Source organism: Apostichopus japonicus, chromosome 23, assembly GCF_037975245.1.
Source record: "Apostichopus japonicus isolate 1M-3 chromosome 23, ASM3797524v1, whole genome shotgun sequence".
Lineage (NCBI taxonomy): Eukaryota > Metazoa > Echinodermata > Holothuroidea > Aspidochirotida > Stichopodidae > Apostichopus > Apostichopus japonicus.
The window spans coordinates 11,117,095-11,136,483 of record NC_092583.1 but is presented as its reverse complement, the minus strand read 5'-3'; the positions used below and the strand labels follow the sequence as shown (position 1 = coordinate 11,136,483).

Below are 19,389 nucleotides of genomic sequence, written 5' to 3'. Positions count from 1 at the left end.
AAGATGAGCATGTATAATTCTTTGTTTGTCCTGGATACAATATAGCTGGATCAGTAGCAGTAACTATTAGATCAATGAAAATAATCAGTTCCTCGTGAACATTAATAGGACCAATGGAACACCGGTCTATGTCGGTAACTGGTGCTACGCCATCACGTTCGCATGTAAACACAGTGCCATTTTGACTTACAGACGATTGTACATTTATCCTGTTATAACGTGTCATCGTCCAAACAAGGTCTGTTATTTCATCGAATGTTGTATTACTATCTGAACTCCAGCTAATGGACCCTACCACTGACGTAGAACTATAACATTTTAAAGTCACGGTTTGTCCAACAATGATACCATCCGTGTAGTTTGAAGTACAATATGTCTGTTCAATTGGTAATGGTGAAATTGTCAGGTTTGTGGAAGTAGTAAAGTCTACCAAAGTTACTTTGCAAAAGAATGTACTGTTAGTACTAATTATAAATGGAGTAGTTTGTTCGGTGTAAACTGTAGCATCGTCCTGATGGAATCTGTTGTCCTGTTTCATTTGTTATCACCATGGTGATGTCATCTTCTGGGCTTGTGTTTGACACTGTACATCTCAGTGATATCAATTCTCCAGCTAATACAATGTCGTTTGATCTCGTAACCAGAGACACTGTCTGCGCAGAACACTGACTCTCAAACACCAGGAATAGATGAAAGAAATAAGCAAGTAACGGAACGAAAAGCAATATCCGCCGAAGATAAACCATTTTGGCTTCAATACGTGAACTGCTACAAACAGAAACAAGCAAGAGTTCATAACCGTATAGCTACAACAACATGCATACGGTTTTGTTTTCGAAGATGATTCACAACGGTCATGTTTACCAATTTATATGAAATTTGCGGCTGTACAGTTCTCAGATAGATATTTAGTATTACAAAAACAAAAAATAACACGAACACGATTTCTCTAAATCAAACAGATTTTCCCAATTCCGCTAGAAAACTCAAAACAGTAGTATATACCTGAATCTTGTATGGAGTGCACTGTAGGACTATTGTCAGGTTTGGGGTAACTGTGAGACTTTAGGAAGTTACGGTGCATACGGTTAAGACTAATGATCAAATGTTCGGCTTGTTCCATGTAAATAACAGGAACACGATTGGTAAGTACTGATTGGTATATTTTTGACCATTTCATCTAATATCACCATATTGATGTTATCCTCCTTTGGATTCGTATTTGACACTGTACATCGTAGCGAACCCGATTCTCCAACTGATATAATATCGTCCAATCTTGTAAACAGAGATACTGTGTGAGCAGAACACTGATTCTAAAAGAGCAGCAGTACATAGAAAACCATTGATCCGCCAATAAAATTCATTCTTGCAATTTAGGTAGAGTTGAATAAACGAATATTATACATGCGGGAAAAACCTTCCCAGTGACCGTTAAATGCGGATATTCTTGAGGTAGTATTCACACCTGCAACAATGAACTTAAGTGGCTGCACATTGCTGAAAGAAACAAAATAATAATTGCAGTGACGTAACATGAAGTGGATTTCTCAAATTGATGGCGATGAATAATAAATTATATAATGTAGTGCATCTATCAACTATAGCTATTGTGTGACCAGAACATTGCATGTCAGAGGTCAATAGCACGTTGAGATTGTAAACCAACATAAAACGAAAAGGAACTCATTTTCCAGAAATGGTAACTTTTTGTTAGAAATTGAAACAGTAAACAATTCAGCTCAGTGTCGTTGTGTAAGCCATTAGATTAAGTGTAAAGTATATAGATAGTTCTTGGAGGATAACACACATTTCGATTTAACATTACTGTTACATTAACAGTGAAGAGGCGAAATGAGTTGACGAGAGCCTTTAAACATTTGGATCTGTTATGAGCTACTCTGCTGTTGCATAAACTAGTTTCACTATGTAATTTCTGTATATAATATCCGTGGTACGTGGTGATGTTTTTGATTTGGGAGTCAAATTGTTAGTATGGAAGTGTTGTTCGATGCTCGAATGTTTCCTCAATAATAAGTATACCATAAGAGAGAAAAAAGCTGTAGAACACTTTATCAGCAAATTAGAAACAAACCTTTACCTTCTAAAGAGTTGTCTCTCAAATTCACGAACTGGCTTGATTCAAAACTGGATCTCTTGTACTGAATAGCCTACTTGATTTACGTTCCAACCGAAGAGATGCAACAAAACTGAATTTATGTTAGTATTGCTGAGAAAGTATCAATCGTTTGGTTTACAAAAGCATGTAGTTGAGGACTCTTACACAAACGCATTCCCGTCCGCCATATAGGTTTGTAACCTACAGTTATACAAGCGTAGCAATGTTTGCACTCCCAAAGAACTCAATTCACTGACTCGTAACGTTCAGCTGTAGTTATATATTGCTACTTTACACGGAGTAAAAGCAAACCTGTGTATGACCGTTATAATGACCACCTTTGTTGACTTCTATGGAACGCCTATGGAACATCATATATGATCATTCAGAAAGATGCGTCCATACTGTGTCGTTAATGTAAACTAATATATGTCGCCTAACTGAAGCAAACATAAACGTTGCTGTTGTGTTTATAATTTAACACGCAAAGATCTTCATATACTTATATCGTGCTACATGCCGTTCAAACGGCTCGTACAATACCATACGATGGTACTCTTGACTGTCAACCTGTTTGGTTCATGTCTTTCATTTAGGTCATGTACATGCCATTTTACAACAGCATCCAATGTGTTCAACGTCGTCGATTGCATTATTGTGTTGTGTATAGTTCCGCCTGAAGAAACGTGCATTGGTCAGAGTTCAACTTAGGGTCAGAGCGATCTATTATTTTAATTGAACCGTGAAGCACATGCACGCATCACGTACTTTGAGTTCCTCCCAGACCGCGAGGGCATAAAATTTCATTCATTTTTACCGTTCGTCTTTAGAACTTTTCTGACATGGTGTCCTCGATAGGGTCATGTAATAGTCTGGAATATATTTAATGCTGCATACATTTTTAATGATTTTAATGCTAACGGTTTCTCACGCATGATCTTAAAGATTTAGCCTATATATTGTATCTTACATGTCCTTAATTGTACCCTGTTTAGAACAATGAGATTGCAGACGCAGGTATTCGATCTCGACGAGCCTGGGTGCTAGTATGTGGAGGTAACTTGGAAATTTCTTTGTTCCAGTTTTGGTTGTGGCAAATTTCTAATTAAGAGTTATCTCTTTGCTAGTGTTCGTTTAATTTGACCAATTAACAGTTTGTATAGAACATCCCGTCATAGGAGTCCCCTTCAACTTCCTAGGTCGTGTTGTCACTTACAGCTAAACGGCATGAATTTCACAAAAGTAGAGGAAAAAAGGCAAATATGAATCAAGGGTTTATATATAATATTCAACAGACTTAATGATACCTCTTATAGCGACATTTGTCTTAGATCTAGAAAGGCAACATGCACGTTATAGGTCTACGCAGCATGCATGTTGCCTTCCCATTGGTTAGTTCCCTCTCCCATTTCGCCAGCTGTTCTGCCAAAGTACGTACTCTTGTATTGATATATCAAAAAGTATATTTACTCGGTACACGCAATATGCATAAATAAGTTCAGACTAGACTACACAGTAATTAATGTTAGCTGAACACATGCATGTACAGGACAAATTGCAGGAGATGTTCGATGAACTTATTACGTAACAGGTACAGACTCTGCTGAATCTGCTCACAGACGCGAATGAGTCTCCCCACACACAAATAAACTTGATGCTACGGCTGTTATATTTACCTCCCCCTTTCTACATATACGCTTCACAGAGGCCGGCGCGATCACAGAAGGAACGAATCACACACACATAAGCAATCACAGGAAACGAATCGCTCATAGCGTGATGAATAGTAAAGATCGACCCAGCGCATATAGCGGAAAAAGTGGCTGATACGCCTTAACCAAGGCTTTACGTAACAGGCGGCTTCGCGGCTCTTGGGCTAACATGAAGGAGTAGACTGTGTTGCTGTGGTAACGACCCACCGACTGGCCGAATTGACAAGGTCATCTTAACATTCCCATCACCCTATACTTCCATCTATAATATATCGCGTTTATGTAAACAAGTTTAACTAATACAATAATATAATATTGCAATCAGCACATTTCTTTTAAATTATTTCACAATTTTATACTTCAACTTCTTCAACTCTGCCATGAAATCTAATTTAATTCGATACCATATTGGGCAGACTAGGCTCACTCAACGACGAGATTTCTCGAGGCGAAAAGGTACATTAAAAAACAACCAGAAATAGTTTCTCGCTACTTTATCGTGTCATGTATTTTATTGTTTCTGACATATCATAGCGTATAGAAACACATATCGTTTCCCTAACGAATACCTTATCCTTATAGAAATTAAACACTTTAGAAATCCTGCCCTCTTGCCTCCCGCTTCCCCTCTACAGCTACCCCGCCACCCCACCAACCCCACCAACCGCCATATACACCCAACCCCCACCCACCCACGACAAACTCCTAACACAAGTACATTTCTTTAAAAAAAATTGATACCTTTACAACCGAAGTAGTATTTATCCGAACAATTTATTAATCTAAACCTGCCTGTCAAGCCATGGTCACACCTCAGAATACATTCATAAAATATTAAAATTGAGAACTCCTAGAACTTTAAATATTAGTTCATAACTTAGAAACCAGAAGAGGAATAACGGTCGGCCAAACATATGATTTCTTTATGAAACACTGAGAATTGTTATATTTTTAAATATGTTTTCGGTTTTCTCTCACGTAGGCAACTTTTTGTTCCCATATAATGTACTATTTATATTGTTTTATGCCTTGCATTGAGTCTTACTTTAACTAGTATATTGCTTGATTTGTGACCAAAAGAAGCAACTGTCATCAGCAAACGGTTGATACTTCCAAATCGCTTCTGAAACAACCCCATCATTCTCACAGGAGACCAACATACGCCAAAGGAGTGTGGTGCATATATCACGCAAAGATTCAAGCGATATTATCGTGGCAGGTGGCAGGAGACTACATTAAATGGGAAAGAGTTGGTTTAATCCATCTCAAAATCATGTTCTTTACTCAATACAGTGTTTTCTGAATGTAAACTGTATATACCTCTTGACTCGATCAACGGTAGGTTGTCTGCTATGTCATCACGATCGATGTTCTTTTACGTGAACCTTACTTTAATGTGTAGTATCTGTTCCCTTTCGAGGGGAATGGTGATGCACACCCGACGATGATCACACAGTCACAGTCCTGTTGCAAGGTGACTGGGGTTGAGAGCGGATCAGTCGTTCGGTAGCTTGGTTTTCGTGCCCAGGTTCTTTCCTGGGCGACTTTTTCTTAAAAAGTACCTTACCCTACTAGTGCAGTGTTCGTGATTTGTTTCTAAAATACGACACACACAAAAAATGGTTGCCAATGTTTTCTTCATTTAAATAAAAAATCTATATACTATAGTTAACCCTGGACTGCACCTTATAACTTGTACTAACTTTATCATTGCTGTTTGTATGTCTCCTTATTTATCCCTCTGTATTTGGTAAACAAACGTATACCTTCATGTTGTTAAGTAGTGTTAATAAGAACAAATACACGCATTGCACTAGATCAATTCGTAGTGACACATGACAAGTGAATGGATACACATGTTATAGTTTTGATAGGCTGAGACTTCGAGATCTGTCAGGTCGGTGTGCAGGGGTTGCGGGGGTGAGGGATGGGTGAGGAGGAGGAGGGGGTGGCAGTAACGATGCAAGGCATTGGATTCTTTATTTGACGCTAGCTGCATTATCAAAATGAGAATCCCCATCCACATTATCCCTAGCGCTGGTCTCGGGGATGTATCTTCCAGACCCCTGATACGCTCAGGCCTGGGGTGTTGAGAATATAATGATCTGACCGTTCGTTTCTGCGTCCAGATGTACAACTTACGGACATCCCTGTTTGTCGAGCAGCTTCATTTATGACTAATTTAACGGGCCCTCTCATCTAATTAAACATATCACTAAATGATGACAACACTTAATTGTGGTAAACATCTTCCTATAGTTACCACACGTCTTACCTTAATTTTTTTAAAAAGATTATACAAACATACACTGCAATGATACATTTCAAACCTTAAAGAGGAATATACAGTTAATACTCGTTGGCATAACAACTATAAAACCGTCACCGTTGTGATCATCAGGACTACAAATGTTATGGGTCAGTAACCTTTTTGATTACTCTACAAATGTTTGGGGTCAGGAACTAACTTGTTCAAATATAACTCAAACCTCGATGGACAAAGCGCCCTTTAATTGTCCGTGTATTTGAAAAATCTCGGATAATCTACATTGTTTCTCATGCTTTGGATCTGTTACCAACCTTATAAACATTCATCTTGCCCTGAGGATCAAACGAGTCCATCAGATCCGACCAAAGACGTCGACGTCCTCTGGCTTATCCTCTCTGATATAACTGTTTCATGGTCGCCACGAATTCCTTCCAGAAAGGTGAGTTGAAGAAGTGATTGACTGCATCTCTAACCTTGATTGTTTCCCCATCCCCTGTGGTAATGGAGGCTTTGAAGTATATTGCCGAAAACCAAAGACCAGTTTTGCAGGATCCTGTTCATCAAAACGTAAACATGTAACATATTACGTTAACAAAAAACGCAAGTATCAAACATTAACTTTGAAGTGAAAGTTAACTTTGAGCACTGGGATATTCTCTTTTCATTTTCTTTGCCAGGAAAATGTTTTGGTTCCTCTCGAGACCAGATTTGGCTGGGCATCCAACAACTTGGATTATGTGCATCCCTATCTACAGTACAGATTATTAATCAATTTACATGTAATAAATGCCCTGCATAGTACATCTATAGTATAGTATGCCCATAAGCGAAATACCAGTCTTGAATTTAAGTATTCTTCAGCATGACAAATAAAAATGTCAGTGTTTTCACCTAAGTCCTTCAACTCTTGACTGTGGCCTGACCTTTGTCATACTGTTCACAAGGGACAGTCCAGAGACAAATATGCCTCTCCACATAGCCATAGTATCCTAATATCTTGTTATCGCAAATCAGTATTAGAAATAACGTATTAAAATCAGTTAACAGTAAATTTGCAAATGTTAGTGATTCAGATATTTCCAAGAATAATCCATATTCTTCTGAATCATGTTGCAATCGTTGATAACACAAGGCCTGCATTAATACTAAACCAGCAATTATTATTATTATTATAATTATTATGATTTTCTTTGTTCAATTTAGAAAACACAGTCCAGCTGGGGGCAATGCCATTTTAGTGATAACATAAAACGTACCTACAATGAAAAGAACAAAAGCCTCCTACTTATACTTTGAATTATCCAAGCTTCCGGAGTTTTCCTGAATCTTCTGAAATAAGAAGGCATTTAGAATGGCTTGGTATGCTACACCGCTGGGTAAGGTAAACATTGGGCTAAGCATGTGTGATCCATACAGCGCTGACTTGAGCGCACCCAGTTGTTGAATTCCCTACCGATGTTACCCACAATATGAACACTAGCTATTGCAAAGGGTACTACGAGAGTCCGTACCACCGGAAATTCCTGAGCAATGCTTCAGATATGGCTACCATCGTTAAGTACCAATAACTAACTTGGCGCAAAATCTAGAGCTCGAAAAAGCTGGTTTTGGGATTCTTCATCATATGTTGGATGAACTTCCTTTTATACTCTGGTGTATATCATTGACAGAGTCTACATATTTTGGAATTCTCCAGAGGTTTTTGAAAACTCCAACACCAAAGAATCCACATGTGCACCACCATACAAGATAGAAATGGTGCAAACCGAATACACCACCTATAAGCCACAAAAAAAAATATGAAATCCACTTGTTCTTGGCCTCCACGCTGGGTCATTGGTGATTCATGGATTCAATGACAAATATTGGTTTTCACACATAAATTCTGAAGGTTCCACATCGTCAATGTGCACTAACTTAATCACAGGTGCAGTAACTGTAACTGAGGAGTGGTAGGAACCTAAAAAAGGAAAGGAAATGGACCCTACAAATGCCGCATGTCTGTACCTTAGAAGTTGGCTTATTAATCCCTAGGATAGTTAGTGCTATCCTCGTACCAATGGGTCTAGGCTAGCCTAAGTAAGACATGTTCTCCACATACTGTCAGGACCTGTGTGGGGTTTAGGCTACCACTGGTTTATCCTTCTTCAAAGGAGGAGTTGTAGGGACAAATTATTCCCAGGCCGTTTACCAGATTGAAATATTATGTCAAAATAATTATCCTCTTGCATATTTTTCTTCTTAATGCCTTCTGTGACTATGTAACGATGTATCCGTCTTCGTGTAAGCAGGCTATAGGAGTAATAATGGTGCTATCTAGACCGTAAGTTGGTGATACGAACACAAGATAAATGAAGATTTAGTAAAGGTCTCGCACCACAATTAATTGTTCCATTGACTTACAAACTAACTCGTCACTTTCAAGACCTGCCAAAGCAAAGATAAAAGTTTTCAGCTGGTATATCCTTCTCACCACATGATAGCTGAGAGCTTGGCCTATCCTGGCACTTGCAACCTTACATATCATGACCGTTTAGATTTTGAGCTAGAAGAGGAGCAAGTTTTCCAAACTGAACCCCCACCCTTTCATCTGCTCGCTTGGAGTAATATCAACATTTAACTAACGATTTTCTAAATGGTTTTTATCACCTTCGATCCTCCCTATTTTCACACCATCTGTACTTTAAATTAAGTTCTTTCATATTGTAACCGAACTTGCATAGTACTTAAGCTTTGAGGGCTATTCTTTAAGCTGTATAAACTGTTTACGTAATGTTATGATTCTATGTCGGGAAATCCGAATGTTAAGTTGTTTACTATGACGATAGTAATCGTGCACCTGGCCTCTCGGTCTCCGGAAGTCTGGTGACTGCAACACTAAGGCGGTGCTCTTTGAAGTAGTAACTTTCTCACGCGCGTAAACTTAAGCCATTGTTCAGGCTAGTATAAAAAGGAGCTGTTGGTACGTGCAGCGAGGGACTCTTTGCCAAAATCTCGCTAGACGTCGACGTACGGTACGTTATTATATAATTTACTATTATCCAAGTTGGTAGGTTTCTCATACCACAGCACCGTGTATAATTGTTGGTAGATATTGTAAGCGCTCAGAATATTATTGAATACATTTGTGAGTTGTATAACTTGTTAGCAAACTGCGATATTTCACTGAGGGAGATTACGCCCAACTATTTAGGAGTAACGTTTTTAACCGATTGTTATCATTTTACGTTACTTAGTAGCGCTCTGGATTACGTGCAATGTGTGTACTTTAGTAGAGATCAGTATTCTGCTGTGATTGTATATATTTCAGTTAGTCCGTAATTAGGAACATTAGTGAATAGCCTAGGTCAGCCATCAGAAAGATACGTTACTGCCATTTAGTCCATCGAATGGTTCTTAGTATATATGCATCTGTTAACGGCATTGTAGACACCGTTAAGTTGACTCTGTAGCTTTTAATCTGTTTACATTTTTAGACGCTGCGTTTGATCGCCGCGTTGTACGTGCGTTATACGCTGCGTGTGGCGCCGCGTTGGACGTTGCATTGGGCGTTGCGTTTAGCGCCGCGTTATACGTTGCGTTCTGCGCTGCGTTGGGCGCCGCGTTGTACGTTGCGTTATACGCTGCGTGTGGCGCCGCGTTGGACGCTGCGTTGGGCGTTGCGTTTAGTGCCGTGTTCTACGCTGCGTTTAGATGCCGCGTTTAGGAATTGGGCTAACCTTTACGTTATGCGTAATGCAAGGATAAGCACTAAGTAAGAACCTTTAATGAACCTAAGTGTAAGAACACGGAGGTCTGAATAAACGGTACCACTGTGCCACGGGCACTTTAACATCTTCTCCATTGTGATCTTTTTGTCGAGACTCTCTTCCGCCAACCCCATCATTAAAGACTGCCCCACCAGACAGGGAAGTGACGTTACAATATAAAGGCAGAACAAACGATGACAGTAAGTGATAACATGCTTAAACCATGCTTTACCTTAGGTACTTTTACCTCTTTTCTCTGACAATGGTTAACCTTTTGAGCGGATGAACACTACTCTAATTGTGGTGCGGTACCTACAACGAAGACCCTGGTTTGACAGATTTTCGAAGGAGGATGTGAGGGCGCACTCATATTAATTGTAACAGGCAAGTAACAGCAGAATGTCATGGTCTTGAACAAGACTAGTTTGAGTCCCGCTTCTGACCAAGAAACTATTTGCCGCTCTTTTCCATATGATTTATTATAATTTCTCAGTCAGTTTTCAGGCTTCTTTTATATTATACTTTATATACATAAAAACTTTCTCTCGCAATTAAATTTTACAACTTGTTTACACACTGTGATTTAATGAAGTTGCGGTCATGTTGTTCGTGTATTGTGCTGTGTTGGACATATAGGATATGACTTCTAATAATAGACTATTCGGAAATTAAATTTGAATTTTATGGAAAATTAAACATATCCTGTACAATAAACTTGAAAAAAACTTGGACATGTATAAGCATTCCTCTTCGCCTGTGCATGTTTACGTTTGAAACTTGACAACGTCGGGTAAAGAATTTCGAAAGGATGTGTAGGCGATGCTTGGAAATTTCCGTCAGGAGTAACTTTACCTCTAAACTGCCCTTATATTTTGATCTATTGTATGGGTGTACCAGTGTTGTCTACGTATAGATCAACGGATACATTACAATGAGCCGGATCTTGCTAGACCATCATATAACTGTCGTAAAGAACCCCCCCCCCCCAAAAAAAAAAAAAAAAAAAAAAAAAGATTTAACTTAGTTATAGAACTAAGTAATATCATACTTTCCACGAAGATAATTTAGAGAAACATTCCAGTGGTATTAGAAACTGGTATTAGAAAGTAATCACGCAAAGAAAATTTCGATCTTTTTCACTTGATAACTGCATCAAGCAAACAAAACCAACACTTTCAAAGGTGTCAGAACAGGCCAGATTTAAGTGCACGTAAGTTTGCGGAAATACCTTCGGAGACTCCGAGATTCTGCACCCAAAACTAGTTCTGAAATATTGAGGAATGCTGAATTTTGCAAAAAGAGCCTTTGGCTAAGGACTGTGATGTCGTCTTAATTATACTGATATCTCTTGGGATCTACTTGCGCCTTCTGATGTATCATATGGTCCAATTATGCCTTCCGAGTCTTCTGATGTATTCTAGTGTCATCTAAGGTCTTCCGACGTCCTCTGATGTCTTTTATGGTCTTGTGATGGTCTTGCGATGTATTGAACTGTCATCTAGGTCCTTCCTCACTTAACTAACAAAGTGAGTTTGAAAACTTTGTGCGATGCTTAGCAGACTTAACTCTTTAATCCTATTGAAAATGTATCTGACGTTAACTTCGGGTTGTTACACTGCTTCACTACAAATGAGCCCAACGGGCACTAAGAGTCATTGCTTAGTGGAATGTTAAAGTATTGTATGTCATTACGCAATTTCATGGAATGGACTTGACAAAATTATTTAAAGTATTAGGCCCCAAAAATTGGGGCCCAAAGAATGTGTCCCTAAATGCATTTGAGTTAGAAATAAGATATGGGTCCACCCAGACAAAAAAAGGGCCGCGAATGTTGGGGCCCAGATGTTTCCAATGCATTTAGGCCTACATGTACCAGGTATTGGTCAACAACTAATTATCAAGTTTGGCTACAATCTAACTAAAAGTTGCCGAGTTATTGCAATGTAAAGATTTTTAAGTTTGACCCCATTACCTCATTATTATTGATAAGATCAGGGCGAAAATACAGGGCTCACCTACCATAATACATCTACACAGCCAGTATGTCAAATATCCTTCACTCCGTTGGTGAGTTGTCGCGGACCAAAACAAGTGCTACAGACGTACACGTAACACACACCCACACACACCCGTAGCTGCAATCCTAGCAAAGACCAGAATCGGATGGAATCTGGGTGAGGAAGGAGGGGAGGGGTGGATTGGCAAGTACATATACTTTATGGCCTAAGTAGGGGAACACTGACCTACATGGGTTGAAAAAGCAACATGGCCAAATAGTATTGAACCACAATCATCTCCCTTCCTGGGTGATGGCTTTAGTAACAAAACATGCAGCTGTATTTAAAATGAAGAAAAAACATTGATCTATTAGACTATAATAGAAGGACTCGCACCATCATGTCTTAAACAGAGTCGTATGCTTGCTGAAATACTTACTCAGTTAGAACTATAGACTAGCTCGTCAAAAAGATATAGTTAAAAAAAAAGGTCGACAGAAATCCCATGAAACTGTGTGCCAGCCCTACATGCATGCTGTATCTCAAGAAGGAAATGAAACACAGTTGACGTCGTGTGTAGTTCAGCTCGTATATTGTCAGCCACTTCCTGAAATCTGAATACGGTTCAAATAAAGCAATATATGCTTCCTTGAAAAGATATAATTATAATAAAATATATAAAAAACCATAACATTTTATGTCAGCTCTAAACTTATTTTCCGAGGAGATCTTCAAAGAGGAATAAAAAACCGAGTCTTAGATAGGTCGAGCTTTGCGTGAAGCAATATACCAGTAAATATAATATAAAATTAAATAAAAAATAAAAAAAGGAATAACGGATATTTGATCACAACTTCAATACTTCTTCTTCGTTAAGTTAATAATAATGTTAGGTTAATAGATTCGCCCTTATTTATAGATATATATATATATATATATCCATTTCCGCTAGGCCAACATTGCTATGGTACCATAACGTCCTAGTTGTGTGTATGCGGTGCCTATCAAATGTGACATATGTCAAATCTGCTTTTGCTTATTCCAAAGCTGTAAATATTGCATATTTTATATAATTTCATATTATGGATATATATATTATATATATATGTATATATATATATATTATGTATATATATATATATATATATATATATATATATATATATATATATATATATATCATAGTGGAAATAAATAGAAAAGCAACTTAACGTTATGGTACATAATATGAAATTATATAAAATATGCTAAAAAAATTAACTATAGGGCGAAATTGCCTCTTGGGTGAAATATACACTTCGCCTTAACGATTCAGAAATTGTTTTTACTGCCTTTAGCTTGATCTATGCATGTCTCGAGATATTCCTTACTTTTGAGAGGTCACAAACTTGCATATTCATGAGTAGGGGGTCGCACGACCTTTGTCAAGGATGAATAAACGGTGCCAGAAATATGGGGGTTGTATATTTGCCGTGTAGAAAAGTGAGCCTTATGGCGAAGTCAACTTTATTGATCCTATTTTGATGAAATGATATGTATATCATCAATATCTCTCTACCTAAAATTGCTGAGAACATAACCCACTTCATGTGTAAAACTCATCAATAAACATGCTTCCAACGCTATGCACATGCGATATACCTGTTTCTAATGGGTCATTTTGCTGTCTCGTACAAAATATATATTTTTTTTTCTGCGCTTGCGCATGATATACTTTCTGAAGCGCTAGGGAGAAATGCGAGCAGGCATGCACCATCATACGTTTCACGTGGGCCTACAAGTATGGTACACTGTCTAGTCTACAGTGTTACAAATAAACCTGCTTCGTAGTTTTTCGTGGATCTACTGTACTTACTGCTGAGTAGTACATGTACTGGATTTGGGTTAGGTCTTGGATTGAAGACATCATACCCGGTAAGATGATTAGTTTCAGCTAAAAATTATTAATATTGTATCTGTAACCAGAGCGTGCTGTTGTAGCCCTTATATAATGTAGCTTTCTCAAGTTCAATCGCCCCAGCCATACTCGGACTCCCATAGGGTATACAGTAGCTAGGCCCTTTGCTTCAGAATGACAGGCCTAGGTTGGGTAGCCAGGCTTTTTCTAGGCTTATAAAAAGTCAAGGTCTAACGTTTGGCATAACAAGATTAGACTGAGGCCCATTTTCTGTGATTGCTTAGTTAATTAGGCCGAGACTATCATGTTGGCTTGGTCCGAGATATATTGAGGCAAACGCCTAACTTTGTTACACAGGCCTAGGCCTATGCCTAGTCCAGTCTGTTGATGTAAGTGTTAGATATATAACCAATAATTTTCACCTTAGTTAGGCCTAACGTTGGGCCCTGATATTAATGATTTAGACCTTGTTACTATTGATAGACAAAATTAAAGGTATAAAGTTTCCGCTGTAATTGAGGATGCAAGAAATGAGAACAGGAATCCAAGATTCATGAAACAACAGACCTAACTACTGACTAGGCTAGCCTTACCTATGCTACAGAGCACAGTATCGAAATAAGGCTAGCCTAGCGATATTCTGCAGGCACAACTTCTTGCGCCACTTGCGAGATCACTCCTATGATACACAATATATTGTAGCTTAGACAAGATCCGAAAGGGTGGGGGCAACTTGCAATTGCCAGATCAGAGTATTCTATGTTAAATTTCTAGTCTTTGGACTCTGGAGTTGGACATAGGACCCAAACCTAAGCTAGCATTTACCTTTCATTAGGGCTTTACTGTAGCTAGTTACAATGTAAGATCATCCATGAATAGTATCAAGTTTATTCGTTTGCCTGGCAACTAGCCTAGGCCCATAACTAATTGTTCCTCACCACAACTGTAGCCTGCAGAGTCTAGAACTGCTTATGTGATGTTCATAATTCATAGGAAGGAGGCTTTGATGTGTGATACCTCGCCCTCATAATGAATTTCAATTTTCTGTGTTATTGGTGCTTAAACTTTTACAGGCTGAATAACATCATATGGTAATATTTCAGCCTAGTGACTCTAAAATGGTTTATCAGTTGTCTTCAATGTTTCATTTACTTTGTCAATAGGCACTAAACACTCAGCAAGAAAGAGGAAAGCAGAAGAAACCCCTGAAACAAATGCACAAAAAGCGGTGGCCTGTGGCTCAAAAAGTTCTATGAACTAGACAACTTTTCAGTCTGGTACTTCCCTGGCAAAGGTATGTTAAATAATTCTTTAAGTTTTGTTAAAGTGATCTGCTGTAGAGGGAAGGATGGCTTGAAATAAGTGACAGACACTTGTAACCAGTAAAACACTAAGAGATTTGACTGATGTTTATTTTTTTTATTTAGGGTTACTTATTAGGGCTACGGTTATTTTGGTTAATCCACTAACCATTTAACCGTTTGATTATCTGAGCAATTAATGGTTATCCGGCATGGCCATTATTTCAAAAGCTGTAAGACGTACGTAACTTGAGACCTTCAGTATACACACCTGTCAATTGGAAAGCCTAGGCCTGGGCCTATCATACACCTGCATCTCATAAGACATGCCCCATGATAAACTTTCATGACAGAAAAAGTTCTATTTGCACAACAAGTTCTTACTTCTCAACAAAATGCCATGTTCATGTCTTGACCTTAGTATTCACTAAGATTCCAATTACTACTTTTAATATCATTACTGAACAGCAACTTTACAATTATGTTTAACTGTATTATTGCTTTGATAAGTATTTTCTCAAGAATCCATGAGCCTCCAAAAGTTTGCTCCACTTACAGAAAAATTTCATATATATTAAATGTGGAAAGATCAAGTTTTTTAACACACTTAATTCCCATTGACATTGGTCACGGAACAAAAGTTAGCTCTAGGCATTTGAACTTGACCAAGTTCAATGCTCATAGGGAACAACATTTTTTATCAATGACATTCCATAGTAAGAAGAACCCTGACCAATCAGATGTTGTAACATATTTTCCAAAGAACAAACAGATCGAGCAATGTGATTGGTTTAAGTTCAAAATGTGAGAAAATAATTATCCCCACTATGAAATGATATGGCCTATACTGAAACTTGCGGGGATGGTTTAGAATTGTCCTTTTTAATTCCTTGCCGAAGGTTCAAGGAATCTATGCGATGGTGATTCGAGTGTGTGTGTGTGCGTTTGTTTTGTATTCTGACAGAGGACTTGAACAAAAGAATCACCACGTCCTCGGAAGAATTCTATTGTATGGGGTATTGTTAAGGTTAGGGTACGTGGATTTGAACAATGGAAAATACAATGGGGTCCTCGGTCTGAATGTGAAAAAAAAGGGCCCTTGGCTCGTAAATCGAAAACTCAACAATGGCAAGTTGGATTGAAGACACACTTGGTACATAGATGCGCCATAGTGAGTAGATGAACCCTGTTGATTTTGATGCTCATCTCATGAATTATGAGGTCACGGGGTCAAACCTGAAAATCTCCAAATGCTTATAACTCCCCAACCGAATGTCAGAATTTATTTATAATTGGCATTAATGTGTTGGTAGGTAGTGGGTTCATGGTACCTTATGTTCAATATGATATTATGCATATTTATGAGTGGGCGAGGCTTAAGTTTATTTTCACAAAAATAGCTTGTAAACACGGTAACTGAACAACGAGAAGTTGAATTGAAGTCATACGTGATGCATATATGCGTCATAGTGAGTAAAAGAACCCTAGTGATTTTGGTGCTCATCTCGTTAATAATAATCAGGTCATGGGGTCAAACGTAAAAATCTTCAAATACTAATAACTCCCCAAGAAAAAGGCAGAATATATTTATAAGTCTTAATATTAATATGTTGGTAGATAGCGGGTACATAATGATATATATTCAAGATCATATTATGCATATTTATTAGTGGGCGGGGCTTAAGTTGGTTTTCACTAGAATAGCTTGTAAACACGGTATCTGAACAACGACTGGTTGGATTGCAGTCATACTTGGTACATAAATGCACCATAGTGAGTAGAAGAGCCCTATGGATTTTGGTGCTCATTTCATAAATATTAATGAGGTCACGGTCAAATGTAAACATTTTCAGAACTGAATCATACTTTGTGTGAAGGTGGTGGTAGATAGCGGGTACATGATAGTGTTTGTTCAATGTACATTTATTAGGGGGCAGGGGTTGGGATTATAATCTCAAATGGCAAGGAATCACAATTAGCCCACTGGCTTTCTGGTTTCTCTTTGTTATTTACTTAGTTCGCAGGGATATTTTAGAATTCCTCAATGTTCATGAAAACGTTAGCCATGATGGGAGACTTTCAAAACAAACGTGATGAACGAAGTCAACAAGTATAAGAAGATGACAAATGAAGAGAAAGCATCAGCAGGAGTAACATTGGATGATGAGCCTTCTACCTTAGTTTTGAGTTACCCTTGAGTCAAGAGCAGATCTAGCTTTTGGAAGGACCACAATTGTAGTAAAGGGTCATTCCGTGTCAAATCACGGATGGCTGTTGCTGCACCCTCTCCAAAAATTCCCAATTTTTTTGTATGATTGGACCACCATGAAATTAGCATATTCTGAAATTTCAGTTGCATTGCTTTACAATTGGCCGATTTATCACACTTTGAAATTCCGCAATTTGTCGCCACCATGGCATTTTGGCATTTTCTTGACTTCATTTCTCAGCAATTAAACATCCTACTACCTTTCTATTACAGATGCCTATAGAGTGTATCCCATAGAACAGGAAAATAAAAAATTAGGCTACAAAAATATTGTCTTGTGGAGTTAGGTCAACTTAAAAGTGTCAAAATATTCGATTTTTGTACTTTTCACTGAAACATGTGCTATTTTTAGTGAAGAATTGCTCCTAAACTGCTTCAGGGTACTTGATTCTTTTAGAGGTTATTATGTCTAGTACAAACATTACAAAATAATGATTACAATGCTTTCCTATAATATGTTTGCAAGTTGTGCAACTCTAAAGTTGCTATTTCATACTGCGATTCAGCATGAGGTAGGGGTTTTGATGCCAATTTTTTACCAAAGTAACCATGTTAGAGCTGTCAGGGGTTTATACTTAATTATAAGTATAAAGTTCTTACACCTTAACAAATTTCAGGGTTCTAGCTGTTCTCAATATTAATTTATGAAGTTGTTAAGTTGCTCCGATGTACAAATGAGGTCGTCTTTGACGGCCAATAACTCAAAACGCGTCATGTTGAAAAAATCTGATAATTTTGTCTGGAAGAGATATAGTACCACCCTGTTTGTACAAAAAATTTCAAGAGGGTGTCTTGCCTTATTTTGAAATGAAAAATCCTCAAAGTTTGGGATTTTTACAAAAACGTTTTTGCCTGTTTTATTATGTTCCATGTGCTTTGAGCCTGGGTATTGTACTTCAACTTCAAGGTCATTCAATTCAACACTGTGCAGTTTTTAATTTCATATACAAAAAATATTATTTGCAATGTTCCTGTCTGCTCCTGGTTGAATTCATTTAATTAGAAGACTTAGAAAATTAATTTCCACCAGTACATACATGTACAGTGTGCACAGTGCATACAGTGTACTGGGTATATATGTACAGAGTGCCATGAGTGCCAGAAGGCTATGTTTAACCTAACACTAATATACACACTGTGTATATACAATTGGTTGAATTAGAAGACTTTACTATAAAATGAATTTCAACCAGTACATACATGTATGTACAGTGTGTACAGCACATACACTGTACTGGGTGTATATTATATTCATATTAGGGAGGACATCCCTTCAGTAGGCATTACTCCTAGCTACATGATATTTCCATAGTCATGTACTCGTGGAGTGTTGGCTTTTAGAGAAAGGTGTTAAAAAAAGGTGATGTTGGCATATTGAAATATCACTCCAGCTTGATGCATCATTACAGTACATCACATGTGTTGAAAACTTATGTGTATTCTTTTAAGACAGGTCTTACATAGTATTCTCTCAGGGAGAATATAAACAGGTATATTCTCCTCTAAGTACCATAGAAATGCTTCATATGATTTCTTTTGAGAAATGCAAAGTTTGTAAGTAGCAGCAGTACAGGCTATTTGCATCATAACATCACCTTTCTTGAAGGGTAAGGTTTGTCATTTCCTTTGAAAAGGGTAACATTTATTATCCCTCAGGGCAAATATATACAGGTAAATTACCTTTTAAGGATCATAGTGACAGTATGATGTGGGAATCTCATAAACTTCTGTATTTGCTTCATGAACACAAAGATATGCATCTGAACTATGTTTTAAAAAGATATATTCTGATTTACAGTCCACCATGAGTATATGACACAGTGTAAATGATTGACACCTTTACGATTAGTGGAGGCAGATATGTGTACAGTATTATCACCATAGTCTACTTAAAAGTGTGCATGTATGGTTAACTTCAGTGTTAGGCCTGTACAGCACAACACAGATATGTTTTACAACACACTTAATTATGGGGATATCATATCCTACTGTACAGTAGTTGCTTCACAAACACAAATATATGCATCAGAACTGTGTTTTAAGGAGATGCTGTTTGATAAGATTGCTCCACAACTT

At 37.8% G+C, this 19,389-nt stretch overlaps 1 protein-coding gene, 1 long non-coding RNA gene and 1 pseudogene across 2 annotated transcripts in view; 1 reads left to right on the top strand and 2 right to left on the bottom strand.

Annotated features, from left to right (window-relative positions):
- Positions 1-19,389, bottom strand: part of LOC139964488 (uncharacterized) — a 133,688-nt gene that overhangs the window by 18,136 nt on the left and 96,163 nt on the right. The gene's annotated exons all lie outside the window — the stretch shown is intronic.
- On the bottom strand, positions 6,388-8,578 carry LOC139964880 (dnaJ homolog subfamily C member 22-like; annotated as a pseudogene).
- Positions 13,621-17,462, top strand: LOC139964492 (uncharacterized). Its single transcript, XR_011791988.1, has 3 exons — positions 13,621-13,760; positions 14,907-15,037; positions 17,062-17,462. It is a non-coding gene; the product is annotated as an uncharacterized lncRNA (long non-coding RNA).